Genomic DNA, 6,676 nt, shown 5'->3' with positions numbered 1-6,676 from the left:
TATATATATATATATATATATATATATATATATATATATATATATATGTTCTAAATTATATATAAAATGTTAGATCAAGGATTTTTAGTTTTGGAGTTTTGCATCTTTTCTTCTTTGAGTTTTCTTTCTTTCCCACTTCCACTCTTATGTGCCATGACAAATACTCATCTAGTCCTTATTATCTTAGCTCAGGTTCCCTAGAAGCACAGGTTAAGGGGGAAGATACTCGTTCAGTGGTTTATTGGAGTGTTTTTAGGAGAAATCTGTATGGAAGTGGAAGAAGCAGAACCAGGACAGGAGAATGATCCAGATAAATATACGGTTTCATAAGAACTCCAACCTAATCTTTCCAGCCTGATCCTAAGGGTACCCCAGAGCATGGATTATACTACTGTGCTGATCCCTCAGCTGAACCTTCAAAAATTTGTTCCAATCCAAGAGGCCAGCAGGTTCCAAATTCTGTACCATACGACAGGACAAATGAGTCCCATAGGTATATCCCACTGTTGTGTCGCCCTTGTGACAAATTGTGTCACTTGATCTGAGATGATATTACACAGGGTATCATGTTGGGAGAACAGAAATCCTGTGACCCCTCTGTGGCAGTGCTGGCTGAGGCACTGTGGAAAGGAAAAGTAAACTGATACCTGGAGTGTGTTTTGATTTCAGTTATGAGAAAGCATAGATTCTTCTTTGGTGAAAGGGATTCAATGTAATAAAATTCTTACCAACTGACTAGGTTGTCTCTTCAAAGGATGGTAACTTATCAGGGAGAGGGACAAACACCATTGGTCTTTGTGGAAGGCAAGTTGAAACTTCAACGGTAACAGTAACTAGGTCAGCCTTTGTGAGAAACAATTCATGCTGTTGGCCCAGGACTTACAGTAATATGTGCCATCACGGTTACTCCGCTCATGAGTCCATTGTGCAAGTACCAGGGTGACTAAGGACAGAGGCTAGTTGATATCTACTGATTGAGTCAACTTATCTAATTGATTTTATAGTACAGATGCTCTCTGTTGAACACTAATTTGCTATACAAAATTTCCACACCTTTTCCCAATTTTCACAGTCATCCTCTTCTTCAGATATTTTTACCCACCATATTCAGCTCTATCTGTATCCAAGTATTGAACTAATCAGCTAAACCATTTGCTATTAAAGCCACTTCCCAAGGAGTTTATGTTTATCCTGATTGCAGGCCATTTTCTGTTGACACACAACGTGGACAACCAGATGCATGCAACTCTGTCCACTGGGAGGATTTCACTTCACCATTGTCTTTCAGACCCACTCCTAAGTAGGGCTCTAGTGCAACAGTAATCCATTTGGGCCTCTGCTAATACACCAAGTTGACGCATCCATGAACGGATCCACTTCATTTTATTAGTTGTTTACAGAGAACCGCACCCTGAGCTCTGGAAGTGTAAGCTGAATAAAAAGTGCAGGTACAACAATGTGGGTGAGTGATTTGAGGGTCTCATCAGTCACTCATTAGCATGTCTCATTTGTATCATCTGGACCTGCTTCACCCCAGTCCTGTATGCGCTGCTTCTGTCTTGCAAAGTGCTGCTGCTGGGTTTACTTAATCTTATGAATTCCTGTGTCTGATAGCAACCAGCCCAAGAGGGCAGTTTCAGTCATATGATTATACAGTGTTCTATTGTCACATATCAGTCTCCTATTTGGTAAAGTAGCATGGTGACAGCGGCTTTTCAAATGTTGTATAGGTCTGTGATAAAATGTCATGGCCGTGTTCCAAGGATTGCACAGTAATTCTCCTATTAGAGCTTGCCAGCGATTTTATACACTATATCTATTAGATACTCATCAGCTATATATCTAGATACCCACAGTACCACAGATCTTTCAAATAATATGGCAGAGATGCAAGTCTGCCATAACCACAGACTTGACCTGCTGTATCACCCCTCCTTCCTCTGGGCCACATACAAAACTGTCAGTCATTTGCATCATCTCATACATGATTCAGAGCAGCATACTCAAGTGTGGTATGTACTGCCTATCCAACCCCCAAAGACTTACTAAATGCTTTCTTAGTGGAAAGAGGTGTAAAGGACATGCTATGGTCTAAATGTTGGTGTCTTCCAAAATTCATATGTTGGAAACCAATACCCAGTGTGATAATATTAAAAGATGGGTCTTTTAAGAAGTAATTATGTCATGATGGTTCTACTCTCAGGAATGGGATTGGTTCTCTTACGAAAGAAGCTGAAGGGAGTGTCCTTGCTCCCCTCTGCCATGTAAGGATGCAGCAAGAGGTGCCATCTTTGAAACAAAGCAAGCCCTCACCAGACCTCAAATCTTCTGGTACCTTGATCTTAGACTTCTTAGCCTACAGAATGGTGAGCAATAAATTTCTATTCTTTATAAATTAACCAGTCTAAGGTATTTTGTTATAGCAGCCCAGAACAAATGAAGATAGTGCCAGAACCTGTTCTTTGAGGAGATATCCTAGCTTCCTTAGCTCAAGGGAATCCTAAAATTTTTATCCATATGGCAGCATCTTGAATTTTTGCAATGTTTAGTTTGTTCTATTATTAATGGACCAAGGTGTTACTAAAGAATGGGAGCTAGATACATACCCTTTTAGGTGACTAGCAAGGTACTTAAGCTATGGGACCCTAGTCCCTGTGGCTTGTGTTTGCTGATGTGACCCTCATTCAACATATTCTTGTCATTTCTTGAGAACAGTGCAATGGTTGGGCACATCGGAAGCTGCAGCTTAGTGTCCGAGCCCTCCAGGATTTTCTTGCCCCACATAGTACTTGCTATCTGCTTCATACCCTTTATTAAAGCTAAGTAAACTTAGTGCTTGGTGTACTTATTGTTTCTTGTATCTTTGACTGACAATATGAAATTAAAACTCATTCTAATGGTCTTGGTTTTGCAAGATTACAAAATAAAAATAAAATACTAGAAATAATAAATATGGTTTGGCTGTGCCCCTACCCAAATCTCATCTTGAATTCCCATGTGTTGTGTGTGTTGAATCATAGGGGCAGGTCTTTCCCGTGCTGTTCTCATGAGAGTGAATAAGTCTCACAATATCCGATAGTTTTAAAAAGTGGAGTTCCCTTGCGCAAACTCTCTTCTCTTCTCTGTCACCATGTGAGATGTGCCTTTCTCCTTCTGCCATGATTGTGAAGTCTCCCCTGCCACATAGAACTGTAAATCCAATAAACCACTTTCTTTTGTAAATTGCCCAGTCTTGGGTATGTCTTTATCAGCAGCGTGAAAATGGACAAATACAATGATGATTATGACAGCTAAAAAAAGAAAAAAAAATGCAGGTTAGGCACAATAGAAGAAAAAGTTGTTGAGATGGTAGACTTTAATTAATTACCCAGAATGCAGCAAGGAAAGACAGGACAGTGGAAAAGAGGTGTTAAAAAACACTGAGAAGAGTTTAAGAAGGCAGAATATTTACTTAATTAGAGTGAGAGCACAAGAAATTCAGAGAGTGATGCAAGGCAGAAGTGAAGTAATATTCAAAGGGATGATGTCTGAGAACTTTCCAGGAATAATAAATAATACAAAACTTCAGATTTAGGAAATACAGCAGCGTATTTCAAGAAAAATAAAGAAGTAATTTCCTTACAACTCATAGTGAAATTTCAGAAGGAGGATATAAAATAGAACTGGGACATCAATTGGACAAACAGTTGACTTTTCCAAGCCTAGTACAACAGTTGGAAGATGGGATGCCGAGGGAAAAAACTCTCCAGTGAGAACTGTTAACCCAGTTAAAATATTTTCAAAAATAAGAATAACATATTTCTTACAGATAAACAAAAACAGGGGGCTTACAGTCAATTGAATTCTTGGTAAAAGGATATCTAAAGAGTATACTCAAAGAAAATAAGTCCAGAAAAAAAAAATCTGAGAATCAATAATGAGTAGGATATTAAAAAATAATTACAGACTGGAAGATATTTGCAATATATATGTCCAATAAAAAAATGGTATCCAGAATGTATAAAAGCCTCCTTCAAATCATTAAGTAAAATGCAGACAAGCTAATTTTAAGAAAGGGTAAATAACTTAAGCAGGTACTTCATAAAAGAGGATATTCGAAAGGATAATGAACATAAAAATCTGCTCAAAATCACAGCAATCTTTAGGCAAATGCAAATTAAAACTACAACAAGATATATCATTATAAACCTACCAGATGGCTAAAAGTTTTTTCAAAAAATGAAAAGAACAAGTTTTGAAGAAACTGTGGAGCAGCCAGAACTCTCACATGTTACTGGTAGGAGTTTAAATTGACAGATCTATTTGGAAAACTGTTTGGCACTGTCTCCTAAAGCTAAACATACACCTACCCTATGACCCAGAATTCCTATTTGTGTAAATCCAACAAAACTAAATGTAAACTAATTTAGCTACCAATAAGACATGTACAATGATGTTCCTAATGACTTTATTCAAAGTAGTTTCAAACTGGAAACAACCCGTGCCCAGGAGTAGTAGAATAGGCAAACACATTGTAGGGTAACCATGCAATGGAAACTGATGTAGCAATGAAAAAAAGATAAACTATACAAAAATGCAACAGCATGGATGTTTTTACAAACCAGAATCATCAAAATTAGACACAAAATAGTATTTACTGTATGAATCATCAAAATTAGACACAAAATAGTATTTACCACAGGAATCATCAAAATTAGACACAAAATAGTTTTTACTGTATGATTCTGTTTATATAAATATTAAGAAAAGGCAACAGTGCTTTATAGTAATAGAAAGAAGTATGATGTTTGCATTTGGTTTGGTTAAGACTGGCTGGAGAGGCACACAAGAGGTCTCCGGAGGGCTGAGAATGTTCCATATATTAATCTGTGTTATGGTTACATTGAAATATACATAGGTTTAAATTAATGAAGGTTTGCACTGTAGAATTACGCACTTCACTGCCTATGTGTAATAAGGCAACAGAATGGTAAGCACAAGTTTCAGAACAGTACTTACCCCTGGGGTAAAGGTTGAGGAGAGATTAGGGATGAGAGCCTAAGGGACTTAAAGTGTATTCACAGTGTTATATTTCTTATTGTATATGTAGTATATGTTTTGTACATATAAATATTTTATATATACAAAAACAAATGGAGGAAAAAATGAAATAAGGGAAACATTGCTATTTGATCTGGCCGACAAAGAATGCAGATATTCAGCAAACTTCCCATAAAATACATATTAGAATCCCCTGTGTGCAGTTTATTTCATCAAATGTAATGTTGTTAGGCACATACTTTAGCTCTACTATCTTGCTAGAATGCATTTTTCCATTGGGATGATCTCATAAATATTTTCTTATATTTATCTCACATGCTAATAAAAGATAAGAGGTACATTTTCTTCAACATGTTCCTTGAAATGTCCCAAATCATTTTGTTAAAAATAAATGCTTTCTACATTGTATGTCAATTTCTTATCTTCTGTAGTATTCAAAGTAAAATCTGAACTCTTTAGTCCGTGTTATCAAGTACTTGAAGTACTTAATATATATGATATTTGTACTTTTTTAGACATAACCCTGACATTAAATTTTTTTTTGCTTTTGTGCATTCTGAGGAAACCTCAAGCTGGGCTGAATGTTTCCAATTCATGGAAAGATACACGAAGTGTTCTTATTTCTAAGTTAGAGATTAGTAGTGAAATACTAGCAAAAATATTTATTTATAGTGCTCATAGGCTAGTTAGACTAAATAGCACACTATTAGAGGAAGCCTACTCTAATGTTTTCCTTCTCCCATTACATGAAAATAATTAACTTTGTCTAAATAATTCTCATTTAGAATAGGTTTTCATTTTTATTATGATTGAAACTTGAGTCATAAACATGTATGTAAATATTAAATACAAGTTCTTCATCAGAAATGTGATTTGCAAATATTTTTACTTGATCTGTGTTTTATCTTTTCATTTTCTCAAAATAGTCTGTTAAAACACAGTTCTTAATTTTAATGAGGTTTGATTTATAATTTTATTTTATGGATCATGTTTGTGTGTCATATTTAAAAAAATATTTGCCTAACACAAGTCATGAAGAGTTTCTACTGTATATTCTTCTAGAATTTTTAGGTTTTACATTTAGGTATGTGATCTGTTTGAGTTAATATTTATATATGATATGAGGAGGGATGGTTGTAAAGATGCTTTTTTTCTCCTTCTTTCCTGCCTTTATTTCTTCCTTCCTTTTTTCCCCAAATAGATACTTAAGTTTTCCACCACTATTTGTTAAACAGACTTCTTTTTTCTATTGAATGGCTTTTGCAAGTTGTTTGAAATCCAATTAATCATGTACATTTCAGTCTATTTCTGCTATCTCTGTTCTATCAATGTCTTTTCTAGCCATGTGGACTAATTCTTGCAACTTTTTAGACTTTTTAGACTTAAGAAGAGTGAAGAGAGTAGGGAATGTTTAGTGGAAGGACATATCCTGTGAAATTCAGGAGCCACATCATCTAGTAAGTACAATGTACTTTTCCCCCTAGCTTTTAATTATTTACTTTTGTCAAAAATGTTCAATGAAGTGTTTTGAAATATTACATCTGAGATGTCACTTAATTAAATAATGTATGGAAGAAGAGTGGCCCACACTTGGTGAGAAGTTATACAAACATAGCAACCACACACAGCCAAAAAA

The sequence above is a fragment of the Theropithecus gelada genome, chromosome 4 (genome assembly GCF_003255815.1).
Source record: "Theropithecus gelada isolate Dixy chromosome 4, Tgel_1.0, whole genome shotgun sequence".
NCBI classification, from domain to species: Eukaryota; Metazoa; Chordata; class Mammalia; order Primates; family Cercopithecidae; genus Theropithecus; species Theropithecus gelada.
This window is presented reverse-complemented; position numbering follows the sequence as displayed.